General features: G+C 40.9%; 1 long non-coding RNA gene across 1 annotated transcript in view; it reads right to left on the bottom strand.

The window, feature by feature from the left end:
- Positions 1-13,907, bottom strand: part of LOC121386479 — an 88,174-nt gene extending 74,267 nt beyond the window's left edge. The window contains exon 1 of the long non-coding RNA XR_005959662.1: positions 13,795-13,907. This is a non-coding gene — a long non-coding RNA (uncharacterized LOC121386479). The remainder of the gene's footprint in view (positions 1-13,794) is intronic.
- Positions 13,908-14,539: the final 632 nt, after the last annotated feature.

The following is a 14,539-nucleotide window of genomic DNA, read 5'->3' as shown; positions in this document are numbered from 1 at the left end:
CCATTAGTAGCAAGGGATCTTTTATATACATCATCCCACAGACAGACAGCACAGCACACTTTGTTCGAAATAAGCACTTGTCGTCCATTTGTCCTGACAAGTGAAAATCTGCTCAGACAAACTCAGCTCAGTCGGTTGAGTGCTTGCCCGAGGTGCTTGCATAGACCAGTGAGATGTGTGGTCGATCTGGGATCGATTCCCGTCAGTGGGCCCATTGGACTATCTCTCGTTCCAGACAGTACACAACAACTGGTATATCAAAAGCTGTGGTATGTGCTATTCTGTCTGTGGGATGGTACCTTGGTGGTTGTTCGGTGGACAAGTAAAAATGTTCAGTGCAGTTTCATTTTGAGCAATTAAACACTTTGTTCTTGTACTTGAATAAAACAAACTGTTTATCTGGACAATTAAAAATATTGTCGGACAAGTAGATTTTTAGATGTATTTGTCCAGTGGACTAGTGAAAAATCATCCCACAGACAGGATAGCACATACCACAGCCTTTGATATACCAGTTGTGGTGCACTGGTATGTACTATCCTGTCTGTGATGGTGGACTAGTGAAAAATTCTGCTTTTTTCTATCTGAGCACATGAATCATCCCACAGACAGGATAACACATACCACAGCCTTTGATATACCAGTTGTGGTGTACTGGTATGTACTATCCTGTCTGCGATGGTGGACTAGTGAAAAATTCTGCTTTTTTTCTATCTGAGCACATGAATCATCCCACACAGGATAGCACATACCACAGCCTTTGATATACCAGTCGTGGTGCACTGGCTGGACATTTCATAATAATGGTGCATACATGTACATATGTTTTCAAAGTAAACCTATATCTTTTATTAGCAGTAGAGGGGCAGGGTATAGCTCAGTCGGTTGAGTTCTTGCTTGAAGTGCTTGCATAGCCCAGTGTGGTCGATCTGGGATCGATTCCCATTAGTGGGCCCATTTGACTATCTCTCGTTCCAGCCAGTGCATCACAACTGGTATATCAAAAGCTGTGGTATGTGCTATCCTGTCTGTGGGATGGTACATATAAAAGATCCCTTGCTCCTAATGAAATTTTTTAGCTGGTTTCCTCTCTAAGACTACATGTAAAGATTACAAAAAATTTGACATCCAAAATAGCTGATATTTAATAAATCAATTTCCTCTAGTGGTGTCATTAAAAAATATATATTTGAACATGATGAGAGAAACTAGACTAAATTAGTCAAACCTAAGTCTATTATCAGATTCACACGACCTCTATGACCTCCCACCCACTTCGTGGATCAGCCAATGAGAACAATGTTCTTTTCATGAGTTTGGTTCCAAGATTTTTTACTTTAGAAGATTTTTTTTTTTTTCAAATTGAACCAGTGACTAAAATTTGTTGTAATTTTAATCAAAGTAAAGTTTGTTTTGTTAACAACATCAATAGAAAAGATTATTGATTAATGAATCATTCGCTAATGGATGTAAAACATTTGATAATTAAAGTTTGTTTTGTTTAATGACACCACTAGAGCGCATTGATTTAGTAATCAAACAGTAATTATGACATATAGAGGAAACCCGCTACATTTTTCTATTAGTAGCAAGGGATCTTTTATATGTACCATCCCACAAACAGGATAGCACATACATGTATCACAGCCTTTGATATACCAGTCGTAGTGCACTGGCTGGAACAAGAAATATACCAACAGGGATCAATGCTAGACTGACCGCGCATCAGGCGAGCACTATACCACTGGGCTATGTACCGCCCACATGGAACAGATAAAATGAACATAAGGAGCCAAATTATATCAACATAAGGAGCCAAATTAAATCAACATATGGAGCCAACATAAAATCAACATAAGGAGCCAAACTAAATCAACATAAAATCAACACAAGGAGCCAACATAAAATCAACATAATAAGCCAACATAAAATCAACATAAGGAGCCAACATGGAATGGGGAGCTAACATAATAAGCCAACATGGAATGGGGAGCTAACATAAGGAACCAACATGGAATGGGGAGCTAACATAAGGAGCCAACATGGAATGGGGAGCTAACATAAGGAGCCAATATGGAGTGGGGAGCTAACATAATAAGCCAACATGGAATGGGGAGCTAACATAAGAAGACAACATATGGAATGGGGAGCTAACATAAGGAACCAACATGGAATGGGGAGCTAACATAAGAAGCCAACATGGAATGGGGAGCTAACATAAGAAGCCAACATGGAATGGGGAGCTAACATAAGGAACCAACATGGAATGGGGAGCTAACATAAGAAAACAACATGGAATGGGGAGCTAACATAAGAAGACAACATGGAATGGGGAGCTAACATAAGAAGACACCATGGAATGGGGAGCTAACATAAGAAGACAACATGGAATGGGGAGCTAACATAAGAAGCCATCATGGAATGGGGAGCTAACATAAGAAGACAACATGGAATGGAGAGCTAACATAAGAAGACACCATGGAATGGGGAGCTAACATAAGAAGACAACATGGAATGGGGAGCTAACATAAGGAGCCAACATGGAATGGAGAGCTAACATAAGAAGACAACATGGAATGGGGAGCTAACATAAGAAGACACCATGGAATGGGGAGCTAACATAAGAAGACAACATGGAATGGGGAGCTAACATAAGGAGCCAACATGGAATGGGGAGCTAACATAAGAAGACACCATGGAATGGGGAGCTAACATAAGGAGCCAACATGGAATGGAGAGCTAACATAAGAAGACACCATGGAATGGGGAGCTAACATAAGAAGCCAACATGGAATGGGGAGCTAACATAAGACACCATGGAATGGAGAGCTAACATAAGAAGACAACATGGAATGGGGAGCTAACATAAGAAGACAACATGGAATGGGGAGCTAATATGAAGAGTCAATATGGAACAGGGAGCTAACATAAGGAGCCAACATGGAATGGGGAGCTAATGTGAGGAACCAACATAGAACGAGGAGATGACATGACCCAACATGAAACTGGGAGCTAATATGAGGAGCCAACATGGAATGGGGAGCTAATGTTTACGTGAGGAACTAACATAGAACGAGGAGATGACATGACCCAACACAGAATTGGGAGCTAAAATGAGGAGCCAACATGGAATGGGGAGCTAACGTGAGGAACCAACATAGAACGAGGAGATGACATGATCTAATATGGAATGGGGAGCTAACGTGAGGAACCAACATAGAACGAGGAGATGACATGATCCAACATGGAATGGGGAGCTAATGTGAGGAACCAACATAGAACGAGGAGATGACATGATCCAACATGGAATGGGGAGCTAACATAAGCAGTGCTCTACAATGCGAGTAAAATACTCGCCATGGCAACTAATAACATTCCCTGGCATCTAAAAAAAAAAAAATCACATTCGCCAGTTGACGACTGTCCAATAATTTTACTTTAATCTGTAAACAAAACTGGACATCCGAAAACACAGTGGACCAGTAGCAATTTATCTTCCATAAAACATGTTTTCTATCAGTAGTTTGTTAGAAAAATAAAAGTTTGAGACAAGTTAATCGGACTACGAATAACGCTGATGTTAAGGGAGGTAATACTTTGTTATGATGTTACCTCCCTTAACTTGAATTTCAAGCATTTGGAAATAATTCGGCCCCAGTTCAGTTTTAGACCAACCATTTAGAGACCAGTTTTATTTATGTATTAAAATGAGATTGTTAAGTCACTGTGTGTCTTTACTTGTCTGTTTCAAACTCAAACGTTAATTATTTTAAATGTCGACTTGTATATGTGTTATGCTGCGCTCCAATCGTCTCGTGCTTATCGTGATAACGGGTCCCTCCACGATAACGACGTCTCCAGTCGTGAATGTTGTTTTAATCACGTCGGAAGTCATGTTCACCAGTGGAGGATGAAAACATGTTTCTATTTTCATGACTCGATTTTAGATGGTTTTAAAGACACAACTATTTACAAAAAAGTATTTACAGATTTACAAGGCAGTATGTGACGAAAATAAATATTATTTAAACCAAAAGTAAGGTAGCCGATTGGTAACTACTAGTAACACATTGACACCTGGTAGATATTATCACAATGCTTTTATTTAACTTTTAATGAGTACGACAATTTAAATGCATATCTTAGCAGTGCTATTAAAATAGTAATTCGCTTAATTTCGTTTAATAAAATTATTGGGTATGGAATTTGATAATGATAGTTAATAATCCTTTACTGTTTTAGTGGAACCGGACACAAACAGTAACTTGTAATTACTATTTAACAACTAGGAATTACCCCTTCACGAGTTCATTGGAATGCGGTCCTAATAACAATTACGGCATTAGTAATGTGCCGTAAAATGGCAGATGAATCGATTTAATGACAAGTATATATTAGCTGGCTACTAAATATAAGTGGTTGGCGACTAAAATATTATACTTTACTGGCCAGGGAAGAGTAAATTTGAACTTCCTTTGAAGAGCACTGATAAGGAGCCAATATAGAATGGAGAGCTAACATGAAGATCCAACATGGAATGCAGAGTTAACATAAGGAGCCAACATAGAATGGGAAGCTATCATAAGGAGTCAACATGGAATGGGGAATTAAAACGGGGAACAAACATGGAACAGGAAGTTAACATGAGGAACCAACATGGAATAGGGAGCTAAAATGGAATGGGGAGCTAACATAAGGAGCCAACACATCATAGAATGGGGAGCTAACATAAGGAGCCAACATGGAACGAGGAGCTAACGTGGAATGAGGAGCTAACATGAGGAGCCAACACGGAATAGGGAGCTAACATAAGGAGCCAACATAGAATGGGGAGCTAACATCAAGAGCCAACATAGAACAGGGGACTAACATAAGAAGCTAATATGGAATGGAGAGCTAACATAAGGAGCCAATATGGAATGGGGAGCTAACATAAGGAGCCAATATGGAGTGGGGAGCTAACATAAGGAGCCAATATGGAATGGGGAGCTAACATAAGGAGCCAACATAGAATGGGGAGCTAACATCAAGAGCCAACATAGAACAGGGGACTAACATAAGAAGCCAATATGGAATGGGGAGCTAACATAAGGAGCCAATGTGGAACTGGGAAGCAATATGAGGAGCCATCCTGGAATGGGGAGCTAACATGAGGAACCAACACAGAATGGGGAGCTCACATGAGGAGCCAACATGGAACAGGGAGCTAACATAGGAACATAATAAGGAATGGGGAGCTAACATAAGCAGCCATTATGGAATGGGGAGCTAACATAAGGAGCTAACTGGAACTGGGAGCTAACATGCTAACATAAGGAGCCAACATGGACAGAGAAGCCAACATGGAACAAATTGCCAACATGAAAGCGGAAGTGGGGGTGGGGGGGGGGGGGGGGGGGGGAGACTATAAGTCTGGTCAACTAAACAGCTAACATAGAACAAAGAACTAACATGAAGAGCCAAAAGGACATATAAGTTAATAAGGAACAAGGAGATTAATGGACCAAAGAACCATCGTGGATCAAGGAGTCAATGTGGAATAAGATGCAAACAAGGAACCAGATCTCAGTGTGAAAACTACTGAGGGGAGTGATTGACCGATTCCCTAACTAAGAAGGAAGGAAGGAAATGTTTTATTTAACGACGCACTTTATTTATTTACGGTTATATGGTGTCAGACATATGGTTAAGGACCACACAGATATTGAGGGAGGAAACCCGCTGTCGCCACTTCATGGACTACTCTTTTCGATTAGCAGCAAGGGATCTTTTATATGCACCATCCCATAGACAGGGTAGCGCATACCACGGCCTTTGATGTACCAGTCGTGGTGCACTGGCTGGAGTGAGAAATAGCCCAATGGGCCCACTAACGGGGATCGATCCCAAACCGACTGTGCATCAAGCGAGCACTTTACCACTGGGCTACGTCTCGCCCTTGAGGTTACAAATGCATGTACAAATCAGATACCAAACTCATGATGGGGAGCTAGAATCGCCATAATGGAACACGTGCAGGCCCTGTGAGTACACTTTTCCAATACACTTTAGCACACACAATTTGAGTATTTTTCCAAAGCCTACTTATGCACCTGCCAGGATATGAATCTAGTACGTAAAAGTCATACACCAGATGACATAACCGCTGTACTACAGAGGATGAACCCAGTATGTAGCAGTCATACACCAGTTGATATAACCACTGTACTACAGAGGATAAACCCAGTATGTAACAGTCATACACCAGATGACATAACCACTGTACTACAGAGGATGACCCCAGTACGTAGCAGTCATACATCAGATGACTTAACCACTGTACTACAGCGGATGAACCCAGTATGTAGCAGTCATACACTAGATGACATAACCACTGTCCTAGAGGATGAACCCAGTACGTAGCAGTCATACATCAGATGACATAACCACTGTACTACAGAGGATAAACCCAGTATGTAAGTCATACCCAGATGACATAACCACTGTACTACAGAGGATGAACCAAGTATGTAGCAGTCATACACCAGATGGCATAACCACTGTACTATAGAGGATGAACCCATATGTAGCAGTCATACACCAGATGACATAACCACTGTACTACAGAGGAGGAACCCAGTATGTAGCAGTCATACACCAGTTGATATAACCACTGTACTACAGAGGATAAACCCAGTATGTAACAGTCATACACCAGATGACATAACCACTGTACTACAGAGGATGACCCCAGTACGTAGCAGTCATACATCAGATGACTTAACCACTGTACTACAGAGGATAAACCCAGTATGTAAGTCATACCCAGATGACATAACCACTGTACTACAGAGGATGAACCAAGTATGTAGCAGTCATACACCAGATGGCATAACCACTGTACTATAGAGGGTGAACCCATATGTAGCAGTCATACACCAGATGACATAACCACTGTACTACAGAGGAGGAACCCAGTATGTAGCAGTCATACACCAGATGACATAACCACTGTACTACAGAGGATGAACCCAGTATGTAGCAGTCATACACCACATGACATAACCACTGTACTACAGAGGATGAACACAGTACACAGCAGTCATGCACCAGATGATATAACCACTGTACTACAGAGGATGAACCCACTAAGTAGCAGTCATACACCAGATGACATAACCACTGTACTACAGAGGATGAACCCACTAAGTAGCAATCATACACCAGATGAAGTAACCACTGTACTACAGAGGATGAATCCAGTACGTAGCAGTCATACACCAGAGACATAACCACTGTACTACAGAGGATGAACCCAGTACGTAGCAGTCATACATCAGATGACATAACCACTGTACTAGAGGATGAACCCAGTCTGTAGCATTCATACACTAGATGACATAACCACTGTACTAGACGATGAACCCAGTAACAGTCATACATCAGATGACATAACCACTGTACTACAGAGGATGAACCCAGTATGTAGCAGTCATACATCAGTTGACATAACCACTGTACTACAGAGGATGAACCAAGTATGTAGCAGTCATACACCAGATGGCATAACCACTGTACTACAGTGGATGAACCCAGTATGTAGCAGTCATACACTAGATGACATAACCAGTGTCCTAGAGGATGAACCCAGTATGCAGCAGTCATGCATCAGATGACATAACCACTGTACTACAGAGGATGAACCCAGTACGTAACAGTCATACACCAGATGACATAACCACTGTACTACAGAGGATGAACCAAGTATGTAGCAGTCATACACCAGATGGCATAACCACTGTACTACAGATGATGAACCCAGTATGTAGCAGTCATACACCAGATGACATAACCACTGTACTACAGAGGATGAACCCAGTATGTAGCAGTCATACACCAGATGACATAACCACTGTACTACAGAGGGTGAACCCAGTATGTAGCAGTCATACACCAGATGACATAACCACTGTCCTAGAGAGGAGGAACCCAGTGTCTAGCAGTCATACACCAAATGACATAACCACTGTACTACAGAGGATGAACCCAGTATGTAGCAGTCACACACCAGATGACATAACCACTGTACTACAGAGGATGAACACAGTACGTAGCAGTCACACACCAGATGACATAACCACTGTACTACAGAGGACGAACCCAGTGTGTAGCAGTCACACACCAGATGACATAACCACTGTACTACAGAGGACGAACCCAGTGTGTAGCAGTCATACACCAGATGACATAACCACTGTACTACAGAGGACGAACCCAGTATCTAGCAGTCATACTCCAGATGACATAACCACTGTTCTACAGAGGACGAACCCAGTATGTAGCAGTCATACATCAGATGACATAACCACTGTACTACAGAGGATAAACCCAGTATCTGGCAGTCATACTCCAGATGACATAACCACTGTTCTACAGAGGACGAACCCAGTATGTAGCAGTCATACACCAGATGACATAACCACTGTACTACAGAGGACGAACACAGTACACAGCAGTCATACACCAGATGACATAACCACTGTTCTACAGAGGACGAACCCAGTATGTAGCAGTCATACACCAGATGACATAACCACTGTACTACAGAGGACGAACACAGTACACAGCAGTCATACACCAGATGACATAACCACTGTACTACAGAGGACGAACACAGTACATAGCAGTCATACAGCAGTCATACACCAGATGGCATAACCACTGTACTACAGAGGATGAACCCAGTATTTAGCAGTCATACACTAGATGACATAACCACTGTACTACAGAGGATGAACCCAGTATGTAGCAGTCATACACTAGATGACATAACCACTGTACTACAGAGGATGAACCCAGTATGTAACAGTCATACACCAGATGACATAACCACTGTACTACAGAGGATGAACCCAGTATGTAGCAGTCATACACTAGATGACATAACCACTGTACTACAGAGTATGAGAGCCAGTATGTAGCAGTCATACATCAGATGACATAACCACTGTACTACAGAGGATGAACCCAGTATATAGCAGTCATACACTAGATGACGTAACCACTGCACTACAGTGGCTGGTTGGCAACCACTGTGAATGTAAACAAATAAAACATTTATTTTCGGGTCCCATTTGCAATTGAGGCTTCTGAAAATTTTGAGAATGCTACTTTCATGTAACCCATTTTTCATTTGCGCACAAACTTTCATATATCATTTATGTGGTCATGAGCTACCTGAATTTGGTTTTTACGTGACCCATAAATGGTTTGTGCCAAGACAGACCTACCAGTTGATTTTTGTCCAAATTAAATAAAAATGCCCCAATCCGGATAAGAACATTTATTGATAATTGTGGGATAGGACGTATGTAGCCCAGTGTGAAAGCGCTCGTCTGATGCACGGTCGGTCTAGAATCCAGGGCTTGGTCTGGAAATCTCCAAATTTGCCAATTTCAAATTTTGAAAGCAGCTGGTGAATTTTATTTTAATTTGGCAAAATAATTTCATGTAATAATAAAAAGATTTTTAGAAAATAGCTGTTGATTTCTGCCATTTTTAAAGTAAATTAATAAACAATTTGATGAAATTTGTTTTTGAAACAGAGCTAGCCCAGTGCCCGTGCTTTGTAGAGTCCAGACTCAATCTTTAATAACGTCACAAGCATACAATTTGTATGGTGTTGCCATGAAAGAAAGGAAATGTTTTATTTAACGACACACTCAACACATTTTATTTACAGTTATATGGTGTCGGACATATGGTTATGAACTACAGATAATGAAAGAGGAAACCCGCTGTCGCCACTTCATGGGCTACTCTTTTTGATAAGCAGCAAGGGATCTTTTATATGCATCATCTCCTAGACAGCACTGGCGTAGGAAGCAGGGGGGCAAGAGGGCATGTGCACCCCCACACTTTTCAGATATTTTGCTTTATAATAGTCAGGGTTTCTGCCAGAGGGTAAAACGGGTATGGTGCCATACACAAATGACACATACCACAGCCTTTGATATACCAGTTATGGTGCACTGGCTGGAGGCATTGTCATGACGTTCATGTCTCAGACTATTAGATTCTCGAGTCTAGACTCTAAAAGTTTTATAAGCACCAGGTCTGGGATCGATCCCCATCGGTGGCCCCATAGGGCTATTTCTTGTCCCAGCCAGTGCACCACAACTGGTATATCAAAGGCCGTGGTATGTGTTAACCTGTCTGTGGGATGGTGCATATAAAAGATCCCTTGCTACTAATGGAAAAAAATGTAGTGGGTTTCCTCTCTAAGACTAAATGTCAAAATTACCAAATGTCTGACATTTGATAGCCGATGATTAATAAATCAATGTGCTCTAGTGGTGTTGTTAAACGCGCACAGAATCATGTTAATGGAAAGCAACCAACCTTGGTGACGTCGTGGTTAAGCCATCGGACATAAGGATGGTAGGTACAGGGTTTGCAGCCCATGTACTGGCTCCCTCCAAGAGCGAGTTTTAACAACTCAGTGGGTAGGTGTACGGCCACTGCACCCACTTTTCTCTCACTAACCACTAACAACTAACCCACTGTCCTGGACAGACAGCCCAGATAGCTGAGGTGTGGCCTAAGGCTGGTAGGTACAGGTTCGCAGCCCGGTACCGACTCCCTCCAAGAGTGAGTTTTAACAACTCAGTGGGTAGGTGTACGGCCACTGCACCTACTTTTCTCTCATTAACGACTAACAACTAACCCACTGTCCTGGATGGACAGCCCAGATAGCTGAGGTGTGGCCTAAGGCTGGTAGGTACAGGGTTCGCAACCACTTGGGGAGGGACATGGTCCAGTGGTAAAGCACTTGCTTGATGTGTGGTTGGTCTGGGATCGATCCCCGTTAGTGGGCCCATTGGGCTATTTCTCGTTACAGTCACCCTACAATTCCATCTGGTCTCTTTAAACTAGTTTAACTAAACAGGTATAACTTAACCAGTTTAAATGTAAGTGTGAACGCAAACTGTTTTAGTTGTCTTGAACTATTGTAAGGATCTCAGGGTTTCTGTCAGAGGGTAAAACGGGTATGCATGGCGCCATACCCAAATTTTTGGCAGACATTATTTGTTTAACCTTTTGACAAAATTAATTATTCTTATCATTACTGTATGATTTTCTTAACCCTAACCCATCTTCTTTCTGGGGGATAGCAGGTGCATGCAGCACACACATTGTAAATATTCAATTGCATAGCATCATACACAAAAATGTCTTTCTAGCAGAAACACTGAAGGTGGAAATGACAGTGATATCACAGTCACAAAAAGCAGTAAGTGTGTTAGCAACGGCCTAACAGACTTGTGGTCTGCTGTTGTTGGGGGGCGGGACGTAGCCCAGTGGTACAGCACTCGCTCGATGCACGGTCGTCTAGGATCAATCCCCTTCGGTGGGCCCATTGGGCTAATTCTCTCGTTCCAGCCAGTGCACCACGAATGGCATATACAAGGCCTTGGTATGTACTACCCTGTCTGTGGGATGGTGCATATAAAAGATCCCTTGCTGCTAATTGAAAAAGAGTAGCCCATGAAGTGGCGACAGCGGGTTTCCTGTCTCAATATCTGTGTGGTCCTTAACCATATGTCTGAGGCCATATAACCGTAAATAAAATGTGTTGAATGCGTCGTTAAATAAAACATTTCTTTCTTTCTTTCCACTGTTGTTGGGTGGGGGGTTTTTAAATAGTGTATTGCCCAAAGAATGTGTTATGGTAATACATGTCAGGATGTTATGGGAATTTTGATTCCCTGTTCAGGTCAACTCATTTTGCATGAACATCTCTGCAAAGATATGCTCAAGAACGGGGTGTTTGCCAATTTCCAATTCTTAAAGGCCTACAAATGAAGCTGTTGTAATATATGCAACACTGGGTGAAAGGAATGTATGAAAGGTCATGGGAAAAGCACTATTTTCATTTTACCTATTATTATTATATATCCCTTGTTTACACAGTTAGTCTTGGTGATGTATATGTATGTATATATATATATATACATACATTGTACGTAATGTCACCCCTCCCACTTGACAAGTAAAGCTGCTTGTTCTGAGAAATTTGCAACCCTTCTTAAAGGAACATACCCTAGTTTTGAAACACTGCTTGTCTAATGTTTTAACATGCTCATATACCACAAAGGTTTCAAGCATGTCCACCTCCAGGGTTCGGCCTCTGAAAACACTAATGCATTTTTTGGACTATTATAACCGTATTTGATAACTTAAATCATACTTTACTTAGATTTTATTGTTTAGATAGTCAGTTTTCCATACATTCAAAGTGTTTTGGGTCATCCTGGTGTTTTTAATATCACAAATTGCATTTCTCATATTTTTAAAAATGCACGTTCATCTGAAAAATAACAGTTATGGAGTCGAGTTTTAGTCTATTTTTAGAGGATATTTCACCATTTCAAAGTCACAGACTCATGTTTCACTCAATTGTAACTTCTATCCAAATGCGTTACAGATTTGTACATTAACTAAACTTAGTGTTAATTTTCACGGGGTTGAAACACTAGGGTATGTCCCTTTAATAGCCACAGAAACTCCTCCCACTTGACAAGTCAGTGTTCGAGATTAACGGTATCCCGATATCCCGGGGATACCAGAATTTAATTTTGGATACCAGACTTCAAGAACCCAGTATCCCACCGGGATACCATATAATAATAAATTCTCAGGTGGGATACCAGATTTTGAAATCTTAGTATCCAACTGGGATACTGCCCAAAACTTTTAATCTCGAACACTGCAAGTAAACGGTACTTGTTTGAAACATTTGCAACCCCTCCTATAGAAACCTTTCTTGCTATGGTCCCCATGTCCTAAGCAATATACTAATGATTTGTTGAAAAACCTTGGCAACCAAAATCATTCCTAAAATAAAACCATGTGTTAAGAAGCTCAGCAGCTCAAGTATGCCATAAAAACACATTTGGTTAAGGGTTCAATAAGTGTTTATAGCTTCAGAAAATTATCTCTTTCAGCTTTTGACCTATTTTGTTCTCTCTTCTTCTTCTTTTTTTCTTTCCTAACTGCAAAACTATGATAAAGTCTTTGTATCTTTTTATCAATGTTGAAAAATAATGTTCAACAAAACAACTCATATCACCTTAACAAGATGGGTCAAAATGGATCTCCAATTCCAAATACTCACAAAGGGAAAGATTACACCAAATGATAAAAACATATTATACTTTCTCCATCACACAAATGATAAAAACACTCGCGGATTCTTTCCAGGTTAGCCGTATAAATTCCACAGGATCAGGTTTACAACGTAAACCTTCACTGGCTGTAGCCGTGGTTCAAACCGACATAAAATAAATCATCAACTAGCTAACAACGTACCACACAGTGTATACCGAAGGTGTATACATCTTGTGACATTGGGATATATTTGCTAAAATTACTGATCTAGAGCTACACAAATTTACAATCCGATCACGAACGGACATGGGGAACTTTTGTTATCCGATTTGACAGATACGGTTTTAGCGCGAATACGATGTAGGTTACGGTACGGCGATTGATATGCTTGCGTGCGTTTAATGTGGTTATGTGTTGCGGAGATTTTAATTCTCAAAACGTCAATAATCATAACACTCCAAGCTGGAGTAAGGATACAAAACATACACGGACAGCAGAAATATAAACAGAAATCGTTTCCGCCATGTTTGTTTCTTATTTATGTCTCGTCGTCGTACCCGAAGTTTTCTTTCTGTTCTCGCAAGTAGGGCTCGGGAATGTTCGGTTTTGATGTGTAACGTTTGCTGATAAAATAACTGTACAAACCTGATATTCCTAGGCCTTCGTTCATAAAGATAAAGCCACAGTCACTGAAAATCCGTTCGAAGCGATCACAAAAAGTATCCCATCTTCTACACAAAGTATTCGTTCGATTCCTGAAACATTGAAAGCTTATACTGCACGCTGCGGGGTCAGGGTTCATGCATATGCAAATAAGCGCGTGTTCTTTGACCTGCCGATTTAGGGTAATCCCCCGTGTGTCGTAGAACGCAAAGCCCGTATCATATTCGATATATCCACAACAAAAATCATGCATAAAACTTATCAGTTTTCTAACACTGACGGATTTTGAATTTATTTAGGAACTTTTAGTTTGCCAAAAAGATAAAGAAGAATTTGGTAAACAAGAGATTATTCGGTCTCCAAGTTCGTTTTGGGACATTGGCGTTTCTACGATATGATTTAAAGGGACATGTTCTTTTATGTAAAAATAAATAAAAATAATAACAATAAAGTTTGTTTTGGTAACGCAACCACTGGAACACATTGATTTATTAATTATTGGCTATTGGTATAAGCGTATGTGACAAGAGGGCGAGGGGAGGGGGGCAACTACCCCCTTCCTCCAGTCCTGGAGAAAATCCTCAAATTCGGGCAAAAATAATAGAGAAATTCAGGCAAAATGAGCTGGCCTGAACACATTTTACCATGTATTTTCGTTATTCTACCCAAAATATTAGTTGTAATCCATGTAAAAATGCGTGGTTATTCGTTTACAGTAATTGCTAAT

The sequence above is a fragment of the Gigantopelta aegis genome, chromosome 12 (assembly GCF_016097555.1).
Source record: "Gigantopelta aegis isolate Gae_Host chromosome 12, Gae_host_genome, whole genome shotgun sequence".
NCBI classification, from domain to species: Eukaryota; Metazoa; Mollusca; class Gastropoda; order Neomphalida; family Peltospiridae; genus Gigantopelta; species Gigantopelta aegis.
Note: the sequence above shows the minus strand (reverse complement) of the source record. Positions and strands in the feature narration are given on the sequence as shown.